The sequence below is a fragment of the Misgurnus anguillicaudatus genome, chromosome 8, assembly GCF_027580225.2.
Source record: "Misgurnus anguillicaudatus chromosome 8, ASM2758022v2, whole genome shotgun sequence".
Lineage (NCBI taxonomy): Eukaryota > Metazoa > Chordata > Actinopteri > Cypriniformes > Cobitidae > Misgurnus > Misgurnus anguillicaudatus.
The window spans coordinates 3,379,383-3,397,927 of NC_073344.2; the positions used below are offsets into that span (position 1 = coordinate 3,379,383).

General features: G+C 36.1%; 1 protein-coding gene and 1 long non-coding RNA gene across 14 annotated transcripts in view; both read left to right on the forward strand.

Annotated features, from left to right (window-relative positions):
• Nucleotides 1-1,634: 1,634 nt before the first annotated feature.
• On the forward strand, nt 1,635-7,963 carry LOC129450910 (uncharacterized). Of its 4 annotated transcripts, none has more exons than XR_008646491.2 (11): nt 1,635-2,909; nt 3,014-4,202; nt 4,727-4,786; nt 4,886-4,944; nt 5,074-5,321; nt 5,432-5,472; nt 5,615-5,697; nt 6,001-6,139; nt 6,220-6,283; nt 6,693-6,793; nt 7,182-7,963. It is a non-coding gene; the product is annotated as an uncharacterized lncRNA (long non-coding RNA). The 4 variants fall into 4 exon arrangements; XR_012370687.1 differs by having other exon boundaries at nt 5,074-5,249; XR_012370686.1 differs by having other exon boundaries at nt 1,636-2,909; nt 5,074-5,472.
• Nucleotides 7,964-10,070: 2,107 nt separating this feature from the next.
• farp2 (FERM, RhoGEF and pleckstrin domain protein 2) overlaps nt 10,071-18,545 on the forward strand; it is a 360,413-nt gene continuing 351,938 nt past the window's right edge. For all 10 annotated transcript variants that reach the window (XR_012370688.1, XR_012370689.1, XR_008646476.2 and 7 more), the window contains exon 1: nt 10,071-10,226. The gene's annotated coding sequence lies outside the window, so the exon portion shown is untranslated. The remainder of the gene's footprint in view (nt 10,227-18,545) is intronic.

Sequence of the window (18,545 nt, forward strand, 5' to 3'; positions counted from 1 at the left end):
CACACACACAATAATATTCTTTTATTATGGAGTTATACTACATATAACTCAATGTACTAGTCAGAAATTAAGCTTTGTTTTTGCACAGGGCTACTAAAGGGTTAATAGTGCCACCTGGTGATAAACTGTAAGAAGTACAAGTTTGACCTCTTAGCAAAAGGAAAAAACACCAACATTCAAAAATGCATGATAAAAAGGTGTCATAGCTGTTCAATCAAAAAATGTGGTTATAATGGAAGTCAATGGGGCAAAAACAGCCACTAACAATAAATGAGGGAGAAAAAAATTTAAACTGATGCTACACAAAAACTAAAAATGTTTCAAAGCCAATGTTTTTACCAATCTTTGGCATGCCCAAGACTGTGAAAAAGGTTTTAAAAAATCCAGTTTACAATCACTTTTTATATTGAAAATCGGTCATTTTGTGTGTGTTTTTTCCCCAAATCAGTGACACACCTTATAAACTTGGCAATTAAAGGGTTAAAATCATGGAATTTTTGTGAACATTTGGTAGTTTTGATCAGTACTGAGGTTGATTACAGTTTTTTTCGATTGCTAAACGACAGTGGGCACAACTGAAGTCACGTGCAAAACTCTAACTACAGTCTGCACAGCAGCAGTTCATGTGGACCAAACTCTAGTTCGTTTTTCATTGCTTGAACACAGTTTTCAAAACTTTACACACTTATCCCATGACTTTAAACACAACCTACACAACACTGTGAATTTACAGCACTTTGTTCAAATGCTAACACACTGCTATGAAAACTGTGAACCCTACATTCAAAACAGAATTCATTTCACTCTTGTGCCTTTCAAACACTGCTGACTGCAATTTCATATAAATATAAATTCCAATTTCATATATATAAAATATTACCTTTCATATAAATATGATGTATATATATGTAGAGCTCAGAAAAACTAATTTTGGAAATGGAACAAGGAAGACGGGTTTGTGGAAGGAGAAGGGTGGCATGTAGTGGCCTGATGCTAGAGAGAGGCACGATTAGCTACTCAATTATAAAAAAAATGTTTCATATATGAATTACAGTATGTACTTTTAGTTTCTACCTTTTTTTTCTCATTACTGTAATTCCATAAATTACTCCAGACTATTGAAAGAAACTGCACATTTTCATTTACCTTAAAGAATTGTTCTGTTCTAAACATTTCAATAAATCATGTGATAAATCAATCAATAAATAAATAATTATTTGAAGAAAACATTACTTTGTATGAAGTCACTGAAATTGTTCAATCTGTAAATATAAAAAGTTAGTATTTTGTGTATTGGTGTTTGATGTTAGTGTTTTTCCCCTCAGTGTGTTGTGAGTGACAGTGTGTGTTATCTCAGTGAGGGTTGTGTTTAGTGTTTAGCTGCACTGAGCTGTTTTGAGTCATGTGTTTAGAGTTGTGTTGCTTGAAGTGAGTTTTGCAGGTGATATATACAGTTTAGCTCAGGTAACTTTTGGTATTGCAGACTGTAGTTAGAGTTTTGCACATGCAGCTCCAGTTGTGCCCATTGTCGTTTAGCAATCGAAAAAAACTGTAACAGATTTATGAAAAAAAATTTGGAAAAAATATTCATCTGATAAATTTTTACAGCCGTTGAATTTAGTGGATGTTTTCATCCACTAACAACACGAAAGGGTAGTAAATTTGCCCACGTTATATCGTTGAGTTTTAAAAAATTTCAAAGCATTTTCTTAAAATATATATGTAAATATAAGATTTGTCACCAAAAATCATTCAATTTGATAAAACAGAGAAAAAGTTGTGGCCAAATTAAGAGTAAAAAAAACCTCTAGTGGATGAAAACATCCCCAACAACACATAAGGGTTAAATAAACCAGGCTTGATGACGTATGCAGCCTGCATATTCGACCTCCGGAGGATGCCGCCTTCCGTTTGAGAAACGGCCTACAAGTGTGAGCGTGCGCAAGATTCTGTCTGAATTGATTCTTTAATAATGGCAAAGCAAAGCATTTTAAGGTTTAAATTAAAATGCCTAACTTACCTTTCCAGGGGTTTCTGTTCCTGCAGTCTTTCAGCGGTTCTGGCGCGTATGACGATGCGGACATGAACAGCACACTACAGTATACCGCCGCCTACTGTACTGTAGTACAATAACGTGTAGGATTGAATACTGTGCCAAACGCAGTAAAAAAAATAGCCATTTAATTCATTGTAAAAACAATGGACATGCCAGTTCAAGTAACTTGTGGGCTAAATCACCAAAATAAGTTTGTAGATGTGGTTCAATTATTTTTAATAACTGTGCAGCATAATGAATCAGCCTGAATGCATGTAGCCTATGAATATATCGTTTAGACATTATTTTTAAACCTTTATCTGGTGTATGGTTAAACCTTATGATGGTAGCAATTGAATACAAATCTTAAATTGAATCAAATCTCTTATAATAATACATAAAATCTCTGGGACGGTTGGGGGTACATCTGGGTAACATTTAAGCAGCTTAATTTTTTTATATTCTTTTATATATTTTGATGTGTAGATATAGATATATTTACTTTCTTTATTTTGTTTTCTCCTCGTTTAAACATCTAAACTTGTCCTCCAAAAAGGTAAGTTCAGCACCAGATCAGCTTATCTTATACTGTAATATTGATACTGGTTTGAGAAAAAACTAAGATTTTCTCAAACTAAACCAAAGAAACTAAACCAGAAAAAACATTGGGAAACAATTTTAGCCTAAGGTTTGAGAATAAAGCCAATAGTCCTCTATTAAGGCTAACTGTGTATATTGCCTTTGTGGACTGCAAGCTGAACTTACAGATTTATATGGACTTTACTTACAGGTTTCCTGTGCTGTTTTGCTCCATTTTACTGAACAAAATAAGGCTGAGGTAGCACCATCATTGTGGTTAGAGTGAAAGAATGTGGTAAGATTTTATCCATGTTTTATAAAATACAAATAAACATGAACAACATGGTCAGCTACATATAAAAAATAAAAATAATCAAACATGCTTGTTTTTATCTGAAGGGTATTGAGACCAAAATAAACAATGTGCCATTCTGGACAATATATGCTGTCAGAGTAGCCTATTTTCTCACACAGGTAAAGCATGCAAAGTAATACCAAACTTCTTTTTAACCTCAACAAATACTGTCAAGCCAAATATACAATGTTTGTATGAGGTACTGTGCAAAAGTCTTAGGCCAGCATGCTACCATTAAATTTGTGGTTTTTGCAATTGTGTAATGATCATATATCACTATTTCTCAGTCTCTTTATTAGGATACAACCAGAAAATACAGGAAATATGTATGTAGTATTAAAAAAAGTATAAAAGTTGAAGCTGAAGTGTCAAGTTTTTAGGGTAAACTCTCCTTCCACCTGAGTAATAGCAGGCAGCTGCCGGATCTCTTAAAGGAATAGTCTACTCATTTTCAACATTAAAATACAAACACAAAGAATGGCCTCTCAGCTACCGTAGTTGCAACTCTTGCGTCATCACAACAGGGTGTTCAATGCATCACCGTTTCTGTTTAATAAACGTTGTGCAACGTTTCGTCGGGGCTGAACGCAGCCCTGTTGTGAATCCGTTGTAAGAGGACGTCACTAGGTGACGTATTTTACACGTGCATTTATAGTCCATCATGACCCTCTATAAAAAATCATAAACCTTCTATAAAGTCATTGCGAAATGCTGTGCGTACCCCTTGGTTAATACTGCTATAATTAATTTAAGTGCAAAAAGTAGTTTTTAAGAGGTTGTGAATAGACGTCCACTGACGTCTTTTACACGTATAGACTAGACTAGTAGGAAAAAAACAGAATTATCTTTATGAAATACACGATTTGTATACAAAGTAAATATATTAAATAAATTATAATCACAAAGTGCCCAGTGTGATTGCAAAGCCACAATACATTTTAGTCATTATTTCAACCTGCTTTATTATTAAATGTATGCATATAAATGTAAAGAAAGTATATATCCGGTTACCATTTAGGTCTGAGTTGGATGTAATTTCAAAAACTGCGCTGCCAAGATTGTTTTAACAAAATATTTTACAAAATCACGCGATAGGATAGATTTTCTCGCGAGATAGTTGTCACGTCACGTGTTCTCCCGGAAGTACGTACGTGTGCAGCCAGCAAGCAACGAGGAAAGGATGAATTTACGAAGGAGTTGTGTCTATATATATATTATAAAATCTACTATTGGGTAAGTACATTTTGTATTATTTGATTAACGTGCTTAAGGTTTGCTTGTTGACGAAGGAACCGAAATAAACGTTGCCAGAATTGTCCACACGTAAAATTAGCTAACTCTGAACTTTTACAAGGTATACCATAAAGTATGTTTAATGATAGTCAAAGTTATTACTTTAACTTATCTATGTAGCCTTTTGAGAGTTTCTTTCAGAAAGTTAATTATCTCAAAGAGAAAAGTCATTTGGCATGATGGTAATGATTAACATTGCAGATGTAAAATGTTAAATACTGTTCTGTATTAAAAGCTCAGTGTAAGTGTTTGATTAACTTCCTTTGCTTTTGTTTTGTACAAAGGAAAAGCAGAACCTAATCCAAATAAAAATAAACAAGCTGTTAAAAGGACTGTGTCCTACCCAGATCCTCCTCCAAAATATAACCATTCAAAATCCAATCTATTTGAAAATACACTTAAACAAATGGGAGATGTTATTTGTGGTGTAAATATCATTAATTACAATTTCATTTTATTTACAGTTGAAGATCAACACAAACCAAATGAAGATGTTGCAGATTCTACAAACAATAAAAAAGAAGGTATGGCAAACTGTAGATATGAATTGTGTAGATATGGCTTAAACAGTCTACACATTTGTTAATGTTCTGATTTGTCATATCTCCTTGTTTGTGCTAAAGATAAAGTTTTGTGTCAAACACACTTGGATGAGACGTGCCTGACTTTGTCTACCCTAGTTGTAAGTTTTTGACTGCTTTGCTTAATACTACCGATAATAATCATGCTTTCAAAAAAGAATTTTATATATTTTGATATGAAACTAAAAAATGTATATAAATTGTTTTGGTGTATTTTGTTGTTTACACAGGTGATGGCACACATCATGACAGTAAACATCGGTATCAAGATGGTGTGATTGATCTATATCCTAGAATAAGCTGTGACACTGATGCTTTTTTTTGTGTATTCCCACACTATACAAACACATTGCTTGGCTCCAAATTGCATACAGTTTCATCTTTATAATGTCATTCTCATTTATAGGTAAAAATTTATTCCATGAGTCAGGGTTTTGCCTGAATGTCAACATAATATCCCAAAACTTTGACATAAAAAGTGATTTATTTTAATATTTTACACTACTATGTATTTTTTAAAATACATTGTGCATGTGTATGTTTATTGTACTTAATGAAATTACATGCAAGGTGTAATTTGTTTCGCAGGGTCACATAATGAACAGCCATCTTACAGACAACCGAAAGAGGCATAGTATTGTTTTCTTGTGTATTGTCATACACCTAAAGAGGATTTTTTGTAATCGTGGTGTTATTCATTCATTAATGTGTCCTTTCTTACCTTAAATAACTTATCATTTTTTACACCTTTTGTTTTTATTGTCTATATAGTATTGTCTACAATCCCAAATTCTGGATTGACGATCCAGTACCAGTGGGCACCCCAATCCCAGAGAGCATCCATCTGAAACCAGGTGATGGTGATTTACTACTAATCAAGGAACTGGCTTTACTGACGAGATGCGCATGATATCGCATGCGATTTATCGTGCATCACAAGATTTCACATTAGTGGCAACACAGCTTAGAGTATAAACATTTACATTTCTCTGAATCTGAGTTAATAGTAACAAATACAGAGCTTATAATGTCTGTCATTGCAACCACAAAGACCTAAAAGTACAGCCAGCTGATTTCATAACTAATGCAGTATTACACTGTGAAGTGATTTACTGTTAATATTTTACACTACCATATAATTAACTCTATTTGTACAGGTAAGGTAACACAACGAAAAAATGGAGACTACCTGATTCTTCACCTATGGCCTCAGCTTCAAATGCAAGAAGAAATGCTATATGACTGTGTATTTTGCATTATGAATACATCAAAGATGTTGATAACAAAGTGATCTGCGTAAGTTGTGACATAAAGAATATGTATTTATATTTCCATCTATCTTTCTATCACATTATTTCCATTGTTTTCACATTTAGGTCCAGCAACTGTCTGAGTTGGTAGATATTCTGTCAGAGACTGCGTGAACAATGTTATGAATAGGTATGTATTTCTCTTGATTTGTGTAATCCTGCATAATATTTAAGGAATATATATTGATTACCACCATAATTAACCCAGCTATTTATATTACTTCAATTCAGGATTTAATCCGTCACACATCACTTGTTCAGAAGTTTTAATGTTCGTAGTGACTTAAACAGTTAGCCATACTGAAAACAAGAAATCAAAACATAATTTCATGTAAGCCATTACTTGTCACCCAAACTTATGGATGAGGATATAGTTCATAGCACTTGTTACATGGTAGATGAAACAAGTGAAGTTGTGAAGTGTTAACACATAGTGTATGTTTGAACATTGTATGCAATTGCTCATTACTGTTAATTGTGATTTATTGACCTTTTAGGTTATTTGTCTAAGGTGAAATAATCTTACATTTCTTTTACAGAATGATGTCAAATTGTCTTATGGCAAAGTTCAATATGAGGGGTGGTGGACATCTGGAAAAGAAGTCTTTTAAAGGCACACCTTTGTATTATGTTATTCAAGGTAATTTGGGGAATGTTGATCTAAAAAAACTTGGTCTTGTATATTGATGTAATTTTTATTGTTATGCTTGATCTATTCAGGGGACATCACAGCTCACCTGTCTTTATCAGAAATATCCTGTTCATTTTTTGACAGTTACACACCTAGTTAAGGGTATTTCTCAAGAGCACCACAGTGGTTTTGTAGAGGGAGGGGACAAATGCTGTTTCCCCCACAACTGATCTAACACTTATTTAAAGCAGAACATATTTTGTACAATAATATATATCATATTAATATATCATTTTAGCTGTAGACCATAAAGATTTTGAAAATAAGTGCATGTCATTTACCTCAACATTTTTATTGTATTTATTTTAAAAAGAAACATATTCTTCTCTTCCTTCAGATGCTGTGAAGAGGTGGAGCCCAAATGCCACAGACTCGGAAATAGATGCAGCTGTGGCAGATCACCTCAAGCACGGTCCAGGAAGAGCTGGGGGTGGTGGATAAAAAAATGTCTAACAGCTGTGATGTGTTAAAGAGAGAGTTCACCAAAAAAGGAAAATTGTTATAATTTTCTTATCCACATGTTTCAAACCTGTATACCTTTCTATTTTCTGCTGAACACAAAGATTGAAGAATGTTTGTAACTTCACAACCCATTAACTGTCAAATTTTTTTTTTTTACAATTGTAGTAATGGGTTGTGAGATCTGCTTTGTTAAAAACATTCTTTCAAATATCAGAACATAGAAAGGTATACAGGTTTGAAACATGAGAGGGAATAAATGACTAAATATACATTTTTGGGTGAACTATCCCTTTATACAAAAGTGTTTTGAAATTGTTATTATAGTTAAATGGTTAAAAAAAATAAAAAGTGCTAAATCAGAACATGCTTTTTTTTTGTTATGGCCACAAATAATGTGTTCTTTAATGTGTTTGTGAAGTACACGTGGTTAAAACGCTTTATGGACGTTCAATTTTGAACCGATTTTGAACCTTTGTGAATATGTGTTAAACCTCAATACAATTGATTGCCTTTCACGATGTTACACAATGGGTGTATATTCATTTTATATGCATACATTTAAACTATGCAGCAACACATTTAAACATCCAGAAGACGGCACATTTAGACGTCCAGGGACGGGCAGAAAAGACGTGTAATTCACGGCCAAATGCTGTCAAAGACGTCCGCTCAACTTTAATTTAGGATATTTTTCAACCGTGATGGGATGTGACGAAGGGACGTCTTTTCAACGGTCATAAAACGTCCACATGTTTGCTATATGGGGGCTTAAAACATATATTTAAACTATGCAGGAACACGTTTAAACATCCAAAAGACGGCGCATTTAGACATCCAGGGACGTGCAGAAAAAACGTGTAATTCACGGCCAGATGACGTCAAAGACGTCGGCTCAACTTTCATTTTGGATATATTTTTCAACGCGGACGGGACGTGACGAGCGGACGTCTTTTCAACGCTCATCACACGTCCAAATGTTTGTTGGGTTCCTAGTGGATATACTGCGTATACCGGCGTATCACGTTAGATTACAAATAAACAAGAAAAAACAGAGTTACAAGACCTACTCTAGTAATCTTTTTCATACTGAGCGCTTCATTTTCGCGTTGCTCTTTCTTGTTATCTGTAAAGCTCATTCATGACTCCCATTTCGCGTATTCGCTATTATACTAGCATCTATGGATTTTAAAAGCAGTAAACTCAGCGTGTCATATTCAGCACCAAGATGACTGACATATATATTTCAACAAATTAAATGCAGCACCAAACAATTCCGCACCAACCAATAGGCTGTAAAATACAAAATGAAAATGACTGAACAAATCAAACGAACGCAAGCAAGCACGGAGGCCCCTATTGGCCGGGGCCCCTGGGCTCAAGCCCAATCAAGCCCAATGGTAAGTCCGGCCATGTTTATCGCATCAATAATGCGCCCTCGGAATTAAAATAACACAAACTAAAATGAACTCTAAAGAAGAGAAGTATGTTATTTCTAAAAGCTGCGAGTGGGGACTGTGCAGCTTTTTAGCACCACCTTTGCGCTTTGGTCTGCCCATTTTGAGAGAGAGGGAGGGATAGAGAGGGTAATTTAAGCAGAGCAGCTCCTTGCGCGTTTAGTGATCAACAGAAGACAAGCCGCTGGCCCTGCATTAGGGAGCAGTCCTTGGCAACAAATCAATGCCGTATCGGCCCCCAAAGTGCGTCGGCCCACCAGAAAATGCCCAATTACCAACACAGTCATGCCTACGTTGCAAACAAACGTTGCATTTTGATCTGGTTTTGTTTGCGTAGTAAACAGACGTTATATTTACGTTTTATTTTGACGTTATGATAACGTTATTTTGACACCTAAATAAAATGTCTCACAAATGGTTTATTTTGGTCTGGTTTTATTTTCGTTGTAAACGGACGTGATATTTACGTTTTATTCCAACGTTATAATAACGTTATTTTAACACCTAAATAAAACGTCTCAAAATTTTTTTATTTTGGTCTGGTTTTATTTTCGTAGTAAACGAACGTGACATTTACGTTTTATTCCAACGTTATAATTACCTTATTTTAACACCTAAATAAAACGTCTCAAAAATGGTTTATTTTGGTCTGGTTTTATTTTCGTAGTAAACGGACGTGATATGTACGTTTTATTCCAACGTTATAATTACGTTATTTTAACACCTAAATAAAACGTCTCAAAATGTTTTTCTTTTGGTCTGGTTTTGTTTTCGTAGTAAACAGACGTGATATTTACTTTTTTTACTACCTAAAAAACATACTAATTAGGTGCTTTTACAACGTATTAAAAACGTCTTTTTTTGGTTACATTGTTTTTTTTAATTTAGTGTCATTTTTAAAACGTTTTTAAAACGTTGTGCTGCAACATTACCTAATTACAACCAAAATACAAGGTTGTGAAACGTTGTAAAAACGTTTTGTGTTTACTGGGTGGTACGTGGTAAAGAAAACAGTTTCCAATGTGCCAACACAAAATAGCGTGTTAACGCGTAGGTGCGTGTTAACACGTAATTTTAACACGTTTTTGCATTAACGGCCTTCCATACTAACTGTGTCCGGCTTGCCTGCACTTTTTTCACTCCTCCCCTCACTGCAGCCGACCGTCTGCTCTCGTCTAAATTCCAGGCAAGGCAAGCTGCATCTCAAACAAATATCAACGCTCTAGTCTACACATCAATAAACTGTCGTTGGACGTCACTACGTCTAAACCAATTACATGCAGCTGCAGATAAGCCAATAGTTGCCGAGTATTTTAGGGCAAGTCGAAACCAATAGGAGGTTAAATCTATCCGAATTGGTCCAATCAGAGCGCAGCTTTGATCATAGTTCGCCCAGAGAGATCGCCTACAACGACTGTCGTGTGAACTCACATATAGTTGAGGAAATACCAGGCGAAATATATAAGGTATGAACTCGAATTATATTAAAACAGACATAAAAAGCAATAAACCGGCGTGCATCAAAACTTAAGTAGTTTAAACGTTTCAACGAGTCTCGTTGAAGCATAGATTAGGGGTTGTGATATGTTCGCATGCTTGTGTGGTTTGGCTAACGTTAAACTTTCAAACCCTTTTTATCTCTAAAATAACAAACGGCTACATTTTGTTTTTATTCTTCGTCACGTTTTAAGAAACGTTATTTATGATACTGAAATATACTCCAGCATTAAAATAAGTTTGAAGTGCGATGTTCGGTTTTTGCAAAGATTTTTGATAACGTTATATGACTGTGATTTAAGTCAGGTCCAAACAGCTTTTTCTAATTGCATTTAACGTTACATTACATTAAAAACTGGATGAGGCCTGAGCAGGCAGATAGACCAGAGTTTTAAGATTAAAGTAGGGCTGGTTCTACATATTTGGAGGCCCTAGGCAATATTTATATTGGAGGCCCCTTGCACCCCCCTAATTTTCAAAATAATGTGATATAGTGTCATAAAGTGTTTTTCCTACCCTAAACATTTAAGCACTACAGTTATCAAACATGTTTTTAGCCCATTGCTTTTCTTTTTTTATCAAGTTAACCAATGGATTCAATTTATGTTCAAATTTAATTAGAAATTATGCAAAACCACCCGTTTAAAAAACATTTTAAGGCAGGTAAAATTTGGTGTTGTGGATGCAGTGATTTATTTTCAAAACCACCGTTTTTGAGACAACTAACCGTTTTGCATTCTCTAAAGAGTAAAATTAAAAAAGATGACACTCCATAGCAAAATCCCTAACCCTAAAAAACAGATGCACAAATAGACATTATTTCAGTAGATCAGCATCAGTATCTTTTATTGTTTTTTATTTTAGCTGGGTATAAACAGGATTTCCCCTCTTACTGAACCAATATACCTATATATAAATATACCTTATAAATACCTTAAATATCCATACAAATCAGCTGCTACTGAGAGTTAAACTTCTAAGCAGAATAATTCAATTGTTGGAATATGTTTCAAGAAATATGCATCATGTTTTTATGATTTGAAAAATAAAATAAAGTGTAGAGGGCTTAAAAGATATACAGACAGTTTAGGTACTTTAATAACTCCAGTTTTGTTTGCTGCTTGACTTTAAATACAAACTTTTTTAACTTGACTATTTTGATAGTGAGCTCCCCACACGATGCTATTGTGCACAAAGTGTCATTCAAAGTGTCTGAACAGAGTCAGCATTGCTCACCTTTGATCTTTTCTGAAATTATGTTGATACACAGGACATAGCCAAGTTTATTTTTTCAATACATTATAATCATTTCAAATTACCTGCATCGTGTGGCCAGCTTCGCTCAGCCATGTTGTTTATCATATAAGCTAGGCTTCCTTGACTTAATGCGGTGCTGCAAGAACCGACAATCTGTAGGCATTTGCCTACTCTGCCTATAGGTAGCGCCGGCCCTGGATTAAAGATAAATGAGGCAGATAGGTTAGGTAGTTTTCATTAAACTACTTGTAAAGGACTTTTAATGCTTTTTTAAAATAGGATTTTAAAACATTTACTCTTTATTTCATTAACAAATCACGTTTTCAATGTCGCATTTCATTGTTTTATTGTGCATTCCACTTTATAATACAATTGAACATTATTGGGTTAATGCGATTTTATTTATTGCAAAAAAAAAATCCGATCGATGATATGTAAATTATAAGAATTCATGAAGCTGGATTTTATGATTTGGGTGAATTTAGATCTGAATCGGGAGATCAAATCTGACTGCGATTCAGATCTGAAGGACCACAGCTTGTAACGTAAACTAACCGAAGACATTCAAGTCAAACGACTTAAACTACGTGCTGAATTCGAATGCAAGTAACATGCTGATTTTTTTAATGGAATTTCTAATGGATCTGATTTAAGGTTTAAAAATAGTCTTGCTGTACTGCTTTGTTTTTTGGATCTAATGGTGTCAAGCATATCTGTTTCTCCTTTACGGTGGTGGACGACTTACACAAATCATGTAGGCCTACTTGAGTAAAAGAAAAAAGTACCCAAGGTAAAATATTACCCAGTAAAAGTAGAAGTTCTTGCTTAAATTTTTACTTGAGTAAAAGTACAAAAGTATTTGCCTCAAAATGTACTTAAGAACAAAAGTACTGTGATTTATTATGGCTGTATCATTTTTGTTACGAAACTCAGGCAGAACTCAAATTACGTGAAAAGAGACTATTTGCTCACCAATCTATTAATAGAATGACATTAATGAATCAGACACTGATGTCTATTACAATTTTCATAACCTAAAACCTTAAAGCCAAAAAATTTACTTTAGAACCAAATGAAATAACAAGATTTCAGAGCTGTAAGTCTCATTTCAAAATGTATTTGTTAAATAGTTTAACAGATTATGTGTAATAAAAACTTGAATTAAGCACAGGTTCACATGAGTTTTCTTTTACTATCTGGAGGTTGAAGAAGCATCCTCACTTTCCAGTTTTCTTTCCTTGATGCTGTTATGGCAACACCTTTTAATGTGACTATGCTTTCTTTGCAAAAGGAAAGATTCAAAACATTAAATGCATATCTAGAAACCAGTCTCCCTTTCTTTGACAAATAAGGTTTACAGATTATAATTTAATAAACATTTCATGTGCTTTAGCATGTCGTATGTTGTAATGCATAAATAAATGTAGGGTTGAAACGATTCATCGAGTTACTCGATTAAAAAAATTCCTCAAGGCTAAAATTCTGCCTTGAAGCCTCTTTAAATTCCTATGCCGTGCAATACACACGCCGAGATCTGATTCACAGGGACCATTGTTCAATGTTCAGAAAGCACACCATAGCGCTTAATGCATTTTGAATTTAGTTGGTGTGATGGCGGAGATGTCCATAAACGGCAGAGAATGTCTAAAGTTTGTGATCATTACATACTAGAGGTCGACCGATATGCTTTTTCTCTGGCCGATGCCGATTTTTTTGAAATGAGGGCAGCCGATGGCCGATATGTTTGGCCGATTTTCTATATGTACATAATAATCAAAATGTTCTCATCATTATTAGCTAGTGATGGTCAACCCGGATCTTTTTAAGGATTCGGGTTATTCTGAGTCACTCACTAATATGATCCGGGTTGTGCGAGTCACTTGAGTCACTTGAATCACTTGGTCAAAATCTCCCAGTTCCAATCGCTAATACTAATGCAACTCAGATCACGCATGCAGCTACGAGTCTACGGCTCCTCTGCTCGCAAAAAAGTGCTCATGTGACCTGAGGAACTTGTAAAAAAAATGCATGTCCATGGTAACATTATCAATAACATAATTGTAAAAGTTTGGTGTGTGTGTGTTTAGTTTAATTTCATAACGACAAATATATCAACACCACGTTTAAAAGATGTGAGGCTTTGTTGAATTGGGACGTGAGAGGAACGTGTCCTGTTCAGATTGACTTACAAGATCCACGATAGGCTTTGGTTAATGCAGTCACACAGTCACTCATCCGCGCAAGAACATGATCTTGTGAGTGAGTGAGTCCCAGACAGAGCCGCTCGCCCGCTCCTGCACGGGTCCTGTGAGTGAACCACTCACGTCACTCTGAGTGACTCAGTCAATAAGAGGAGCCGTGTACGTCCGTCGGTGGCGGATCTTTACAGCAGCACTGCTGCAACAGTCCTCGTATTTAACATTTTTAAACATTTGCAGCTTCTACCCAAAACATTGTGCCAGTCAAATATTGCAACAGATTAGCCTACATGAGTCAGTGGGTTAATAACACGAGCAAGGCTCGTTTCTCCTAGTCCAGGATTCAAGCTCTATGAGTTGAGTCACTCTCTGTGTGAATCCCCGAGCCGCCAACCAACTCATTGTCGCGCGCACGCATCCCTGTGTACTCGGACTCGGAGCTGCAGAAAATTACGAGTGTGCTTTTGGCTCACTCGGTACCCCCAGTCGACATTTGGTGATGTAAATTAACTCGTTGTTGCAAGTTATAGAATTTATGGCAGCTTATGTAGAGTTATGTGTTGTAATTCTGTTGTAAACATTTGAAGAGCTTTGTGTTTGATCCAATTTCTCATTTTTAAAGCAAAATCTGAGAGGACTCAACTGACTCGGGTTAATGGTTACTAAGGACTCATGGTTGTCGAGTCATTTTAGGGATCGGGTTAAATGATCCGAGTTTCGAGTGACTCGCTCATCACTATTATTAGCAGATATTTTAAATGCAAAGATGTCACTATTTAAGTCAAAGTATTTAAAAATACATGACTGGTCTTTCTGAAGAGTTTTACAACCTCCTCTGCACCATGCATTTATCAGACACAGATATTACCTGACACTCTGCTGTCATCATCTTTGATCAGTTTTTTACCATGGCTTTTATTGCTTTGTAGGATAAAATCCTTATTTGGTAGACCTGATAAAATATTTTAGAGCTGCAAATTTCGACTATTTTTTCAACCGATTAGTCTATCGATTATTTTTTCGATTAATCGAATAGTCTAAAGATTTTTTTTACAAATAATAAATGTAACATCTGCTATTAATGCCAACATTTTATTGAAGCATTTTCTCAATTAAACAAATACACAAACAGTGCCAGTGCCAAGGAAAATATAACAAATCACATAAAAACAAGTCCAACATTAATTCAGCCTAACATAAACAGTGCAAAAGGGGCATTATTCACCTTAAACAAATAAAATATATTAATATTAAAGAAGTAAAATAAAAATAAATCAAACTGAATAATAACTCCTTATTAATATAAAAACATGTCCCGCTCTTTATTGTTCCAGCCCTAGTGCTAATCATAAACTAATTAAGAGTCATCATTAACTACAAAATGACTCACATGAAATCATTGTTTATTAATACATTAACTAAAAAACATGTCATGTTGTACTTAATGATGACTCTTCATTAGTTTAAGATTAGTACATGCATTTACTCAGCATTAGTTCAGACTGAAGTAAAAATAAGTTCATTGTGATTCATATTATTACTGTTAATATTATTACTATCAGTAGTAACGTTACTGCATTCTCATTTAGCATCAACTTTAACATTTAACTTTTCTTAAGTCTCGTGGAAAATACAAATTTAGTTAGTATGATCTTCTAATATTTTATAAACAGCGTTTACGCTGCTGTTACTTTAAATAAACGGATGTCAGGAATACCTAACGAGACGAGCTTTTATAATATCTGCGCACATAGCAAAAAAATAAGCTATGGGAACTCCGCGCTGCCAGCTGGCTTTCAGTGCACGCGGGCACATGCCTATCTCAGTGTAACAGTAACTTATTATTTCATAACTTCTTAATATAAAAAGGTAAACATGTCCCGCTCTTTATTTACTGTTTCAACATACTGCCCAGACGCGATGCAATGTCGTGTCTGTCAGGCGTCTCGCAGCTCGTATTAAACTAAGATGTAAACACAGCTGTATTAAGCACCATATATGCCTGCATTGATTCTATTGTTGTATAAAAACTTACAGTAAAAATTCAAATACTTACGCTGCCGTCGCGTCATTCTGAGGTCGGAGAGCTCCAGGTTGTTTTCTTTTAAGATGATCATGCACAGATGTTGCGCTGCTGTGGTATGCCATTTCAGTTTTACACAGTATGTGTTTTATTTGGTCTCTGCTTAAAGTATTCCCACACTTTTGATCACGTTCTGGCTGTTTGGTATAACACTTGTATTATCCGGTCGGAGCTGAAGCCGCCTTCATTTGAAAACGTAAACAATGCGACGCATCGACGCATTTCCGGCAAATCGACGTAATTACGTAATCGACGTAATCGATTACGTCGACGCGTCGTTCCAGCCCTAAAATATTTATTCATCATATAGTCTGGTAGGAAGGGGGGGTTCACCTGCACCCGAAAGGTATATATTTTTTTAACCTAGTTTTTTTGTAATCCTGAAGGGGTCTAGAAAAGGAATTTTGATGTTCCCCACGCAAATTATTGTCCCATGTGTGATTTTTTTTTTTGTATCATCTTTTGTGACCGTGCTTGATATTCGGCTGTGAAAAATGTAAACTTTAAATCTACATAGAATCTGAACAGTACATCCTACAGACACAATCCACCCCATTTTCTCTTAATCTTTGCATAAGGAATTGATAGATATGAGGATTGTCATGATTAGATGATGTATGGTGCATTAAAACTCAAATAAAATAAAAAAAATCTGTGACCTTGGATCAGTGGAACTTCTCCCCTATGGACCCTATTGATATATGTTTTCTAACTTTTGTATTTTTACAGTCTTTAGGATGTCTAAGAAGCAAATGTTGATGATCCCTACTTAAAATATTGTCACCTGTTGGTCCAACTGAACATCTTCCATAATAAGGAGTTACTATTCAAACCGTTATTTTGGTATTATATTTATAGAAACAAAAGAGAAAACCACTCATATAGTCAAATATGTGTATATATAGGGTATAACAAATCCCCATTAGAATAAACTGAAATAGAAAAAAGTGATTTTAATCAAAGGTCAAAAGGTCAAGGGCAATGAATTCTATTCATCATACAGCAGGGCTGTTTCTCAATATGCGTTCTTCAGCGATCTTGCGTTCTCGTGTCCTCGCTCTACGTCATCATTAACAGTCGAAGTTCATTCCAATTCTCAAGAACGCAAGTACAGAGGACGCATGAAAATACCCGGATGTGTTCTTGATATCGAGGATGCATCGAGTGCAGACTTGCGCGCTGAAATCACTTTACGCCCCAGAAGTCATTGAGGCAAAACAATGGCGGAGGTCAGGTGACCAACAGGAAGATGGCACACATCTCAATTCTCATAAGTGCGTTCTGTGTTCTCGCGACCTTCTGAGTTCGTTCTTCCGAGGTCGCCTGGCAAGTTCAATCTCCACAAGGACGCAAGTCCGTTCTTTGCGTTCTTGGAATTGAGAAACAGCCCAGGTCTTCATAATCGATCTCTTGCTCCTCGTCGTCTTCACCATCTCCATCCATCTCCTCGACTGTTTCCTCCAGCAAGCCAGTGAGTGAAGTGGGGAGGATAGGTCCACAAGACCACACTGGTTCCAGAGTACCCTCTTCAGTCTTTTCCCAGCCTCGGCCAGGATCATGGGGCTTGGGACACCAGAATATCGGTGTGGCTGCTCTCTTGTAGATGGCCAGACGGTGGTTGACACAGTTGATGTGCGGGACCAGGTTGTCTCTGCAGGGCGGGAGCCCAGACAGATCCACCTTGGATCTGGTGGTAAGCGTCTCATCCTCTCCAATCATTCTTTTCAGCATGATTTTGAATGTGAAATGAACTGCTTTGCCAAGTTGAAAGTTGGTTAGGAGAACTGTTTGAAGAGTTTTGCAAAAGTGACCTATGTATTGAGAAATGTGTCCTAGCATCTGTAAAAAACTGTTATTGCCATTACATGCTACAGAATATCTGCCTTGAAAAAACTCACTTGAAGGCTGCATGGTACTTGGATTACTCTGCAGCTTTTTCAGAGACCCAACCTTCCCTTTGCCTCTAAAGGTACTTGTAAAGCTTTCCCTGTGAAGATGTAGAGGCCGAGTATTGTGCAGTAGTCTGCCCCCTTACATTCTGCCAGTTCGCTGACATTTAGGATCTGCCTGTGCTTTTCGATCCCAATGTCGACGTAGATGGTCAGCGGGACGGATTGGGCGTGGTGTAGGAGGATGAAGAAAATGTCTGTGTCTGCAGTCGTCACCACAGCCACCTTGTGCCCCAGTTGAGCGGCATACAGCAAGTACAGAACAACCCGGTTGTCAGTCTCTTCCTGGGTTGAATCCAACTGAGGTATCTCACATAGTCCTTCTCACATGGCCATCAGTGTGGTCCTTCAGATGAGACGTTAAACCAAGGTCCTGACTCTCTGTGGTCATTAAAAATCCCAGGATGTCTTTCGAAAAAGAGTAGGGGTGTGCCCCTGCATCCTGGCCAAACTTGCCCGTTGGCCTACTAATCATCCCCCCATACTAATTGGCTATATCACTCTGTCTCCTCTCCAATAATAAGCTGGTGTGTGATGGGTGTTCTGGCGCAATATGGCTGCCATCGCATCATCCAGGTGGATGCTGCACATTGGTGGTGGTTGAGGAGAATCCCCCTTTCATATGTAAATTGCTTTGAGTGCTGCCGGAAAGCGCTATATAAATGAAACTAATTATTATTATTCCTATTATTTGACACCATCATCTCTCTTGGATTTCTTTGTAGCAGGATTAAACTCTTCAGACTCACTATCATTTTCTTCCTTGTGTTTCTTTGACTTGGGCATGATTAGCAATGATCA